Source organism: Vicia villosa, linkage group LG4 (genome assembly GCF_029867415.1).
Source record: "Vicia villosa cultivar HV-30 ecotype Madison, WI linkage group LG4, Vvil1.0, whole genome shotgun sequence".
Lineage (NCBI taxonomy): Eukaryota > Viridiplantae > Streptophyta > Magnoliopsida > Fabales > Fabaceae > Vicia > Vicia villosa.
Window position 1 is genome coordinate 108,373,465 of NC_081183.1, and position 13,609 is coordinate 108,387,073.

Here is a 13,609-nt window from a genome sequence, read left to right on the forward strand (position 1 = left end):
TTTCGTATATTTTTTTGTATATTTTATTTTTATCATGGGAATCCCCTGGATTTTGATCCTGGCTCTGCCCTAGCTATGGGAAGATTAGTTCTCCATAGAATTCGTACAAAGCTCTATTTCTTTCGTGAAAATTCATAATGTCTGAATAGTAGTGCGACTCTTAGGTTAAGAAAAACATGGAATTCAGGTTTTAATCCAAATTGGGTCGGAAAACACAAAAAACCGACAGAAAACTAATTATTGTACTAAGTCTGGAATAAAATGAATTATTCGTCCCTCTTGAACTCCGAACTAACTTTTGAATTCGACACTAAACTTGTAGCTCTTTCTCTTAGCTTTAAAACGCATATCAAGATATGTTAGTCTAATTCTCGTAGCTCAAGTTATGGTCTACATAGTGAGAAGGTACCAATTAACTATTTAAGCTGAAAAATGAAGTGTGAAATTAAAATAAAAGTAGAAATAAACATAAATATAAAAATACACTAAAATAGTAAAAATAATGAAATAAATTATATAATTGCATAAGTACAATAGTAGAAGAGTGTGCATCAAAATGTACTGATCTCTTGTGTAAAATCCTAGTTCGATTTGGGGGATATCTAACTCTAAACTCCATCGTGGTTCAATATCAGCCTGTGAAATATCTTTATTTTCTTTGAAAGCTAACTACTCTAAACCTTGTTTGTTATTTGGATAGAAATTATCCTGAAAAATTCATTTTCATGTATAAGGAGGTTCGTTGGCACAACCTTTTAAAAGCTCTTAAGTTACTGATACTTTCAAGAACAATTCTTGAGGACATAATTTGGTCTTACTAGTTGAATATGTATAATTCTCTGATATTATCTCTCTTGCCTTACCACTTTTATTTTCCAATGATTTTCTTTACTTTAGTTTTTCCACTGCGTATTTGTCGCGGCCGAAAAAATCTACAGAGTTGCCACCATATCTTCTTCATACCTAAGGAACAGGGAAAATAATGATAAACTCCAAAATGAGGGATAAGACGATGATCACAACTGAATAAAGGATCTGGGAGTCAGTTAAGTGAGGGGAAGATGTTAGGTACTCCTTACTTTTCTTATACTCAAGGAAAACCTTCTCTAGCCAAGGGTAAGTGTGTTTGTTTAAGGGATAGTTTGCCTAATTATTTCTCCCTCTTATTTATTTTATTTATTTACAAGGAAGGGTATTTGCACAAGGGTAAAATTGAAAAGAAAAAAAAACAAATATTTGACTCGTCATGGTTTCGCAACCTTGCGCCGTCATGGTTTCGCAACCTTGCGCCTACGTATCTTTCATGAAAGGATGAAGAAGTATCGAAGTTTCGACTCAAAGTTTGTTGGTTGATTTTAATTCATGAAAAATATTGGTTTGATTAAGTTAGAAAAAATGGTTTAATTGTGAAAATTGAACTTCATTTATGCATAAAGTTTTGATTTATTTACAAGTGGTTTATTTACAAGTGGCTAAGGAGCATAAGTTTAATCGAAAAAATAAAATTAGATTATGTATAAATTAATATTTTTTTTATTAAAAAGAGAAGACATGTTTTTATTTATTGTTTTTTCATTTTTATAAAAATAATTAGAAGGAACTAAATTAAATGAATACTAAATAAATTAACTAGAATAAATAAATAATTTAATTAGATTAAAATTAAATTAAAAAAGGAATTAACTATCAATTAATTTAAATACCAAAGAATAATAAAAAAGATTAGCACAAGTGAATGGATGTTGTATGGGCCTGAAATTTGAATAGCCCAAAACCTTTTCTAATTCCTAATTTTATTCTAATAATAAAGTAAAAGTAATAAGATAAAATAAATAAAAAATAAAACAAAATAGTAAATGAAGAGTAAAAAACAACAGTGCAACTTTGCACCTGTCCAAACCAACTTAGCATCATGTGCCCTTTGAAATAGGATGGACTTTTTTTTCCATAAACACAAATTCAATAATAATAAACAACAAAGAAGGGATGGAAGAGATGCTTGTTAAAGATGGTGTTTGTCGAAACCGTTTATCATGTTTGGCAGCACCGGAACGCAAATGTGTTTGGAGTATCCAAACCAACCATGGATATTAGTGAGAGTATAAAGCTCATGATGATAACTCTGGGGGCAGCACAAACGACAGCTGAAAGAGCATCTGGATGTGGGAAATACGCTGACATTGTAATTTTTCTACTTGTTGTGTACATTTTGGTGTATTGGTGTTAATTTGTAGCCTGGATCTTCGGATCGGCGTGTAACCCACTGTTTTTGTTTAGAAATAAAGTATTCATTTCCTCAAAAAAAATAATAATGATGATAATAAATTAAGAAAAATGAAAAGAAAAAACCAAAAAAATAGTATGATTAACAATAAAAAGAAACATATCAATTTCTCACTCTCACTTCATGATCCGTTTTTTTTCCACCATCATTCTCTCCCACTAAACTAACTTCTTTCTCCTCTTTACTCAAAGAAAATCAAATTTAGAAGAAACATGAACCCAAATTTAAATGAAGAAAAGGATAATAGCTAAATTAAATATAAAAAATGGTAAAGAAAAAGCAAGTATTAAAAGGACATAAAGCCACAATTTTTTTTATAAACAAAACTAGATCTAAGCCTTCTTATTTCCAAAGCAAGAGTGAGAATAATTTGAAATTAAAGAGAAATATGAGATGAAAAGGAGGAAAAGGAAAAGAGCAAGTGAATTTGTGATATATTGTCTTCTCGGAAAAAAACAATGTGTACAAGTGAGAGAAATTGTGGAATTGTGAGTTTAAAATAGCTAGATAAAAATTATAATAGTAATAATGAGTAACATAAAGAAAAATTCTCAGATTATCATCATCATATGGTCAAAAATAAATTAAAGTAAATTGATGATATAACTTTTGTGAATAAGAATGAGAGGTAGAAAATTGTTAGTTTTTATTTATAAAAAAACACCATTAGAAAATTATCATATGCTTGAAAAATCGTTTTGAATTATATGAAAAAGAAAAATGTGTGTAGAAATAGTGTAAAAAAATGTTGGTGAATGGTTGTGTAGAAAAATTGTGGAAATTGTCGATCTTGGGAAGATTTTGTAACCTTGAACCCCTCACCTTATGATTAAACTCTTTACACATGCTCCCTTACCAACTGTGCTATCTCATTTACTTAAAATAAAATAGCATTTAAAAGCATATGAAGGGGAGACAAATTTGGGGTATGTGAGATATTGGATCAAACTCTAGTATGGTCGAAGGGTAGCTTCTTGGTTCGACAGGATTAAGCATGAAGTCGAAGGTTGTTCACATGCTTGTGTCGAAGATGCTAGGGTTGTTAGCATGTTAAATTAGGTTTTAGTGTTTAAACCCTAATTTGTTAAGTTAGCTTGTTTATTAAGTTGGCTTGTGTAATGGGCCTTGTGGAAAAAGCCCATTAGTTAGTATGTTAGGTTTTATTATAAATAACATACTAGTCTCTCATCATTGCTAAGCTGCAAATCCTAATTTAGGGTGAGAGAGGTTATTTGTTATTCTTGTAAACTTGTAATCTTGTTCTAAGAGAAAGTGAAAGAATAGCAGTTATAATCAATTATTGTGTTCTTATTCTCTTCCCTAATTCCCTATTATACTTTGTTATTGGTATCGTTTTTCACAACAAATTGGTGCGGTGAGCGTGGAGAAGATGCCTTCAACAAAGTATGAGATTGAAAAGTTCACCGGAGTGAATGATTTCGGTCTGTGGCGCTTGAAGATGAAAGCCCTACTGGTTCAGCAGGGTTGCTTGGAAGCGTTGAAGGGAGAGGCAGCCATGAATGCTGCATTAACGGCAGCGGAGAAGACAACTATGATCGAGAAAGCACACAGCGCCATTCTGTTGAGCCTTGGTGATAAGGTTCTCCGGCAGGTATCAAAGGAGACGACGGCATCAGGGTTATGGGTGAAACTTGAAAGTTTGTATATGACCAAATCGCTGGTAAATCGACTCTACCTGAAGCAAGCTTTGTATTCATTCAAGATGATTGAAGACAAAGTATTGGCTGAGCAGTTGGATATGTTCAACAAGCTGATTCTTGATCTTGAAAATATCGATGTAAAGATTGATGATGAAGATCAAGCGCTGTTACTATTGTGCACTTTGCCTCGATCACATGCTCACTTCAAAGAAACTCTCTTGTATGGAAGGGAGTCCCTGACGTTTGAAGAAGTTCAATCAGCCTTGTACTCTAAAGACTTGAATGAACGAAAGGAGCATAAACCTTCGACTGTTGGCGAAGGTTTGGCCGTTAAAGGAAAACTCTTACGAAAGGATGGTAAGTTCGACAAGAAGAAAGGCAAAAGCCAGTCGAAGACTTACAGTGGCGAAGCATCTGGCATTCGATGCTACCATTGTAAGAAGGAGGGTCACACAAGAAAGGTGTGCCCTGAACGCTTGAAATATCATGGAGGTAAGGATAATGGCAACGCTGCCATTGTTCAAGATGATTTCGAATCATCTGATGTTCTTGTGGTTTCAAGCAGTGACTCTAAGAAGGAGTGGATTATGGATTCAGGTTGCACTTGGCACATGACTCCAAACAAAGACCTGTTCGAGGAATTATGTGATCAAGATGGTGGATCAGTATTGCTGGGAAACAACAAGGCTTGCAAGATTGCAGGTGTTGGATCTGTGAGATTCAAGCTCCATGATGAGTCAATAAGGTTGTTGACTGAAGTCAGGTATGTTCCTGATTTGAAGAGAAATCTGCTTTCTCTTGGTGAATTCGACAAGAAAGGATATGTTTTCCAAGGAGAGAAAAGTATCCTAAGAGTCATGAAGGGTTCGAAGGAAGTCTTGAGAGGCATGAAGAAACAAGGCTTGTATACCCTTGAGGCTGAAGTTGTAAGTGGTTCGACAAATGTTGCATCCACGAAACCTTTGTCGAAAACAGAAATCTGGCACATGAGATTGGGCCATGTCAGTGAAAGGGGTCTCATCGAATTAGGGAAACAAAATCTGCTTGGTGGAGACAAAGTCGAAAAGCTGAAGTTTTGTGAACCCTGTGTACTTGGAAAATCTTGCAGAGTGAAGTTCAACAAAGGCAAACAAAGAACACATGGATCCCTTGATTACATCCATGCTGATCTTTGGGGGCCTGCAAGGTGTCCATCACATTCAGGAGCAAGGTATTTTCTATCCATAGTAGATGATTATTCCAGAAAATTATGGGTATTCATCCAGAAGACTAAGGATGAAACTTTTGAGAATTTCAAAAGTTGGAAGACTATGGTTGAAAATCAGACTGGCAGAAAGGTCAAGAGGTTGAGAACCGACAATGGCCTTGAATTTTGCAATGAGGCATTCGACAGTTTTTGTGCTGCCTCTGGTATTGCAAGGCATAGAACTACTGCAGGTACTCTACAGCAAAATGGTTTGGCTGAAAGGTTTAATCGAACTATTTTGGAGAGAGTCAGATGCATGTTGACTAGTGCGGGGTTAACAAAGGTGTTCTGGGCTGAGGCTGTTTCGACAGCAACATATCTGATAAACAGATGTCCTTCGACAGCGTTAGATATGAAGACACCTGAAGAAGTTTGGTCGGGACATCCACCAGATCTCGACAAACTGAGAGTATTTGGCTGCGTAGCCTATGCTCACATTAGGCAAGACAAGGTCGAACCTAGAGCTCTGAAATGCATGTTCATGGAATACCCTGAAGGAGTCAAAGCTTATAGGCTATGGTGCCTAGAGCCAGGTCACAGGAGGTGTATCACCAGTCGAGATGTAGTTTTCAATGAAGCTGAAATGGCTTTTAAGAAAACTAATGATGTTGGTCGAAGTACAGAAACATCTGACGAAGAGCTGGAACAGGTAGAGATTCCTGTTGAGGTGGAGCATGTTGATGCTGAATTGCATATCCCAGATGAAGTCGAAGAAGAAGCAAAAGATGCTGAAGTTGAGGAAACTGACGATGACTACCTATTGTCGAGAGATAGGTCGAGAAGAGTCATCAAGCCACGTCAGAGACTTGGATATGCAGATCTTATAGCTTATGCCTTAATCTCTGCAAGTGAGGTTCTAGACGAAGAACCTAGAGACTATAAGGAAGTTATGAGGAGTCGAAATAAGACTGAATGGCTGAAGGCCATGGATGATGAGATGAAATCTCTTCATGATAATCATACTTGGGAACTGATCAAGAAACCTGTTGGGGCAAGGTTAGTCAGCTGTAAATGGATTTTCAAAGTTAAGGAAGGAATTGAAGGAGTGACGTCGAAAAGATACAAGGCAAGGTTAGTTGCAAGGGGTTTCACTCAGAAAGAAGGTGTCGACTTCAATGATGTGTTTTCTCCTGTTGTGAAGCATAGGTCCATTCGAATGTTGCTTGCCATGGTGGCACAGTTCGATCTTGAACTGGAACAGATGGATGTGAAGACTGCGTTCTTGTATGGTGATCTAAATGAAACGATCCTGATGAGGCAACCTGAAGGGTATGTCGAAAAGGGGAAGGAAGATTATGTGTGAAAGTTAAAGAGATCTTTGTATGGGCTGAAACAATCTCCTCGACAGTGGAATAGGAGATTCGACAAGTTCATGGCACGCATAAGTTTCATTAGAAGTCAGTTCGACCACTGCGTTTACTTCAGATTTCGACCTGGTAATTCATTTGTTATTTTGTTGCTTTATGTGGATGATATTCTCATAGCAAGCAACAATGTTGAAGATGTGATGAGGGTGAAGGCTGAACTCAATAAGGAGTTCGATATGAAGGATCTGGGAGCTGCTTCCAGGATTCTTGGAATTGACATTCGAAGAGATATAAAGAAGTCGAAGTTATGTCTATCTCAAGAGGCATATCTACGGAAGATTCTTGAAAAGTTTGGTATGTCGAATTCGAAGCCAGTTGTGACTCCAACAAACCCTCAATTCAAGCTGAGTATTGATCAGTGTCCCAGTACTGATGTCGAAAGAGCCTATATGAATAGCATCCCATATGCTAATATAGTCGGTTCTTTGATGTATGCTATGGTCTGTACTAGACCCGACATAGCATACGCAGTAAGTCTTGTAAGCAGGTATATGGCGAATCCTGGAAAGGCTCACTGGCAAGCATTGAAGTGGATTTTAAGGTACATAAATGGATCTCTGAACAGAGTTCTAATTTATGGTGGAGCCTTGGGTGAAGATAGTAAAGCAGTAATAGAAGGATATGTCGACTCTGATTATGCAGGTTGTATGGATTCCAGAAAATCTATTTCTGGATATGTTTTCACTATGTTTGGCACTGCAATTAGTTGGAAAGCAACACTTCAGAAGGTTGTTGCTCTATCAACCACTGAAGCGGAGTATATTGCCCTAACTGAAGCTGTGAAAGAAGCATTGTGGCTTGAAGGTTTTGCAAAGGAGCTGAAACTTCAAGGTCGAGGTATCACTGTTAAATGTGATAGTCAAAGTGCAATACACCTGTCGAAGAATTCAGCCTATCATGAGCGAACTAAGCACATTGATGTGAGGCTGCATTTCGTCAGAGGAGTAATCGAGCTTGGAGAAGTCCAAGTGCTGAAGGTTTCGACTGAAGACAATGCTGCTGATATGATCACCAAGACATTGCCGAGTTGCAAGTTTTTCCACTGTATGCAGTTGATAAAGCTGCATGAAGAAAGCTAGTTTGTCCCTTGATGTTGTAGAGTTAGATCCAAGGTGGAGATTTGTGAGATATTGGATCAAACTCTAGTATGGTCGAAGGGTAGCTTCTTGGTTCGACAGGATTAAGCATGAAGTCGAAGGTTGTTCACATGCTTGTGTCGAAGATGCTAGGGTTGTTAGCATGTTAAATTAGGTTTTAGTGTTTAAACCCTAATTTGTTAAGTTAGCTTGTTTATTAAGTTGGCTTGTGTAATGGGCCTTGTGGAAAAAGCCCATTAGTTAGTATGTTAGGTTTTATTATAAATAACATACTAGTCTCTCATCATTGCTAAGCTGCAAATCCTAATTTAGGGTGAGAGGGGTTATTTGTTATTCTTGTAAACTTGTAATCTTGTTCTAAGAGAAAGTGAAAGAATAGCAGTTATAATCAATTATTGTGTTCTTATTCTCTTCCCTAATTCCCTATTATACTTTGTTATTGGTATCGTTTTTCACAACAGGGTATAACAATATTTAATCAAAATGTTTTCAAACTCTTCTTTTACAAATGATTTTGTTTTAAACCAAATATTTTTAAGGTGAAGGATAACATGGTGAAATTGAGTTATTTCTCCATCATGGTATATTTTTATTATTTAACTAGACCACAAAATTTAGGACAAATTACAATAATAATTTTATTATTTAAAAAGTTAAAATGATATAAATGTTAAAACAAGCTCTAATATTAGTAATAGTTAAAAGAAAATACTATTATAATATATTTATGTAAAAATTAATTAAACTATTGAAATAAATGAAAATTTTAATAATATTCTTAAACTTAATTATACCAATAATAATAATAATTTATCTATTGCATCTCTAATTAATATTCTTTTTTAAATTATTCATAATAATTAATAATGATTTAACCATTAAACAGTATAAAATTAGTATTTTATTTTTAGATAAATACTTTGATATTCTCTAAATTTACTTGGATACATATATATCATCCAATCAAATAATGTTATTCAATTTCATATTATTATTTTTAAATTAAAAAAAATTAAATCAATTTTCACTAAAAGTAACAAGAAACAGTATTTAATCAAAATTTATTTATTTTTAATAAAATAAATAAAAAGGACAAAACTTAAGTACAATTCTTTAGGTGTGGTTCTTACTAATGTGACAAGTGTATAATTTCCTGTTACACGTATGCAAATTTATTCTATTTTCACTCTCTAAATCATATCTATGTATATTTGTCATATTTCATTTTTTGGAATAATAAAATATTCCTGTAACAACCTACCTATGCTTTATGTCTTATGCCAAAATGAATGAAATATAAAATTTATAAGTTACATGAAAATATTAAGGCACAAAATTAGATAAACAAGTTAACCAAATTCGCTATAGTTTATTTTTTTTAATTTTTATTATTTATTAATTTTGATCTATCTTTTACTAATTAGTTATTTTATCAGAAATGATAATGGTTGTTATTTTTAATCTGTATAGTTTCTAACTTTTTTTTTTCTTGTTTATATATTTTTTTAATAATTTCCTATTTTTCTTTAAAAAAATATTTTTTTATGATTTATATTTAAAATAAATGAGCTGATAAATAATTTTAAAATTAATTGGGGTTTTATATAAATTATAAAAATACAAAAATAATTAAAGAGATTATTGGACAATGATGTAAATTGTTAGAAAACCTATTTGATCTATTATAATATGTGTTTTAGTAGTTCACCGTGATGGACTAAAAATTTTACTTCAGCATACTAACTTGCACACCTATTTTTAAACCTCCATAATTAATTCCTCTCTCCTCTTGTGTATGTAGTCACATGTTCTAACATATATAATTGTTTTAAACCAAATATTTTATACCTTCACTAAATGGCTTTTGAACCCAATCATTTAGATTAATCAATAGTGGAGTGAGATTTCGGCCAAGTTAATAGTGTTAGTGCCTCTTTGATATTCCCTTAGTGATCTATGATTCGATGTTAGTGGTTCAACTGGCTTGAGCTATAACTTGATCCTACCTTGGGATGTAGTTCTTAAAGAGCTGTGTTTTTGAAGATGATTTGTTGTGGCTTTTTTTTTGCCTTGTAGTTTTTTCTTCTTTTGTATTTGTTTTGGGTTCTCTGCTTCGGTTTGAGTGAAGTAAAATAACCATCCACCAATATTATTGGGTTAGTTTGAATAAAATCATAAATTTGTGGATTGGATTGGATTGAATAATGGATTATCTAAAAAATTTCATTCCTTTCTTAGATAGTTATAAATGATGTGTCATATTCTTTTTCAAAAAATGCTTCAATCATTTAAAAAAATAATTTAACCTATTACTGCTATTCTTTTTAGGACCCGTTTGGTGCGCAGGATATGATAAAGACATGATAGGATATCAAGCAAGATAAGGATAGGATATGATACATACATGATAAGATTTATCCTATCATGTGTTTGGTTGACATATGATAACAGATAGTATATATATATATATATGCTTGTAAAATAATTATATTTTTTAAATTATTTTGTAAAATATTTTAAAATTAATAAATTGATAAAAAAAAGTAATATTTTTCAATAATTAAAACAAGCTCATTGATACTATTGAGTAAATAATTTCAAATTATATATATATATATATATATATATATATATATATATATATATATATATATATATATATATATATATATATATATATATATATATATATATATATATATATATATATATATATCCTTGTAAAACAATTATATTTTTTAAAAATTATTTTGTAAAACATTTTAAAATTTATAAATTGGTAAAAAAAATTTATAATTAAAAAAATTCATTGACACTATTGAGTAAATAATTTCAAATTTTCTTGAAAAAGATCATGAATTCTCGTGTGTGTATATATATATATATATATATATATATATATATATATATATATATATATATATATATATATATATATATATGACAAAACTATCCTTGCAAGAACATATATTTAATTATTTTATTTTATTAAATTAATTATTAATATTTTTAATTTAATATAAAATTAATTTTTAAATAAATCATTTTTTTATCCTATCTTGTCGGATTCTAACTCAGCTCATATTCAAGATAACAATTTGAACTAGTGAGGCAGGATATGATAAGTTTCAGGATTAACTTATCATATCCTGTTGTATCAGCAAACACTGGATTGGAATAGGATATGATACATATATCATATCCTGTCTTTTATCCTGTGCACCAAACGGGCCCTTAGCATCAAATATCTAAACATACTATAAAATTTATCATAAAAATACTTGCAAAAACAAAAGTTGTATTATGGTAGTAACTAGAATTACATAAAACTCCAACATTTTGTTTTACTCTTGGAGATGGTTAGGTGGTAGTGAGTATATTTCTAGGACATCCTTTTATGATTGGTATAAATTACCTTTAAACTGTTTTAACTCTCTATAGAGTTTCTTTGTAAGGGTTGCACCCCTAGTGCGATATCTTATAAAATTGCTTATTAAAAAAAAAATAAAACTCCTATTGTAACACCCCATAAAATTCTTTATTTAATTTAATTAATTTTTGGATTAAATATTAGAATTATTTGAGTTAACTGAGAAAAATGGGAATAATGAGACTAATGGGCCAGTGTCGCTTTTAGTAGAAGGGAGGGTGTCAGTGGTGAAGCCCATTACTAATGATAAGCTTATTTTCATAAAATAGAAAAATAGAAGGAGTTGTGGAATAGAGAGGGTTACAACATTTTGGGAAAAGAAGTCTGAACGTGAAAAGAGGAGAAGAGTGAAGAAGTGCGACGCGGGGAAGAACGAAGAATCAACCTTCAGGTAAGGGGGGACTCTTCCGTTTATCTTCTATTATGGGATTATAGGTAGTATGATAGAATTTGATCGTGTTATTCGTATCAATTGGGTTGTGCTTAGGTTATAGAAGTGTTAGGTTTTGGGAGGATTGATGTATAATGATTATATTGATCATGTATTGGTGATAATTGGATGGTTGAATGTATTGTAAATGTGTTATAATATGTGTTTGTTTCACTGTATGCATATCTGGTTGGAATGGGATTGGTTTGGTCATGAATTGGTGAAGGAAGGGCAAAATCGCAGGCTGTTTTCTGCGATTCGGAGTTCTGGAAATCGCCAGTTCGCGCCGCGTCCAGGAGTTGGCGCCGCGAACTGCTTGGCAGAAGGCCAGGAAGTTTTGTTGTGTTCAGTACGCGCCGCGAGCATATGGCCGCGCCGCGAAGGCGTAGTTCCTTCTCATTCCGCGCCGCGAAACCTTGTTTGCGCCGCGAAGGCGTAGTTCCGATTCGTTCCGCGCCGCGAAATGTGTGTGGCGCCGCGTGCTGTTAGTTGTTGCGACAGACCGTTTTGAAAAGTTTAAAATTATGTAACTTTTAAACCGTAAACCGAATTTTGGTGCTGTTTCGAGTGCAGTGGAGCTAATCAAATAATTTATATACTCAAATGGTGTTTTGAGTTGTGGCTTGAATTATTTTTAAAACACCCGATCTTATTTGTTTGTGGTGGGATATGCTTATAGTTACACTAATGAATGTTTTACCTGTATGATGTTGTGGTTATAACCGGTGTTTATTATACATGTATTGTTGGCGTGAAATATGTGTTTTATTAATGATTATGACATTGATCGATTTATGTGGGTGATGAGCATGTTATGGTTGATGCATGCATTCATAATCATTATGTGGCTGGTCCTTGACGATGGTGGATCAGTGGTAGCTAATTCCCATTGTGTGGAATTAGTGAGTGGGTGTTACCGTATCCTTGACGATGGTGGGTCGGTGAGTTGGGTTATCCCAGATTTTGGTACCACATGCATGTAGTTGCATTGCATTAGGCTGTTTTGCTATTATAACATGAATGGAAGATTGTCCAATGTTATAATATGTGTTAATTTGGTTGTTTGCTCACTGATTGTATGGTTTGAATCTGATCATAACTGTGATTGGGTGAATGGCATGTGAAATGATATTTTATTATCTATATCTTATAACATTAGTTAAATGTGAATGAGACTCACCCTTACTGTTGTTATTTTTCAGATTGAGGAGTAGCTCTCGTACTTGGTGAGGATTAGCTCGTCAAGTAGTTCGTTAGAGTCAGTTGGGTCCGTGTCATGCTCTGGTCGTGTAACACTGGGGGCGTCGTCTAGAGTTACTTGTTAAACTCTTTTTATTTTGGATGGATTTTTATGTTGATGTTTTAAGTCTGTGACTTAGCTGTTTGTTATTCGGATGTTAAAGATAATTCCGCTGTGTTAAACATGATGATCTGAATAAATTTGGTTGACGTTCTCTTTTATGGCATGACATGAGTATTATTGTGTAATTATTTGGAAGTTGTAATGCCCTTATTCATGTTTACTCTGATTATTGTTTATTATTTATGCGGGGTATTAGAAGGGTGTTACAATAGTGGTATCAGAGCATAGTCGGTCGTTTGAGTCAGAGTCTTAGTGTCGGTTAATCCCTCGTATGCGATTAGTGTAAGATTGACACTGTCGATACTTCTTGTTCTAATAAATATTGTTTGATATTTAGCAGAACAATGGCTGGAAGAGGAGGAAGGAACGACGATGCGATTGCTGAGGCTCTCGGTATGATTGCTGGTGTGTTGGGAGGGAATGCAAATGGAGCTGGAATTGGTGCTGACAGGCAGCTGAACAGTTTTCAGAGGAACAACCCTCCGTTGTTCAAAGGCACTCACGATCCCAAAGGCGCTCAGAAGTGGCTGAAGGAAATTGAAAGGATCTTCCGGGTGATTGATTGTGACGAAAATCTGAAGGTGAGATATGGTACTCACATGCTGTCTGAAGAAGCTGATGATTGGTGGATGGCTAGTAGGGACGAACTGCAAGCTGCAGGTATTGCAATCACTTGGGCTGTGTTCAAGAGAGAATTCTTGCGGAGGTACTTTCCTGAGGATGTTAGAGGC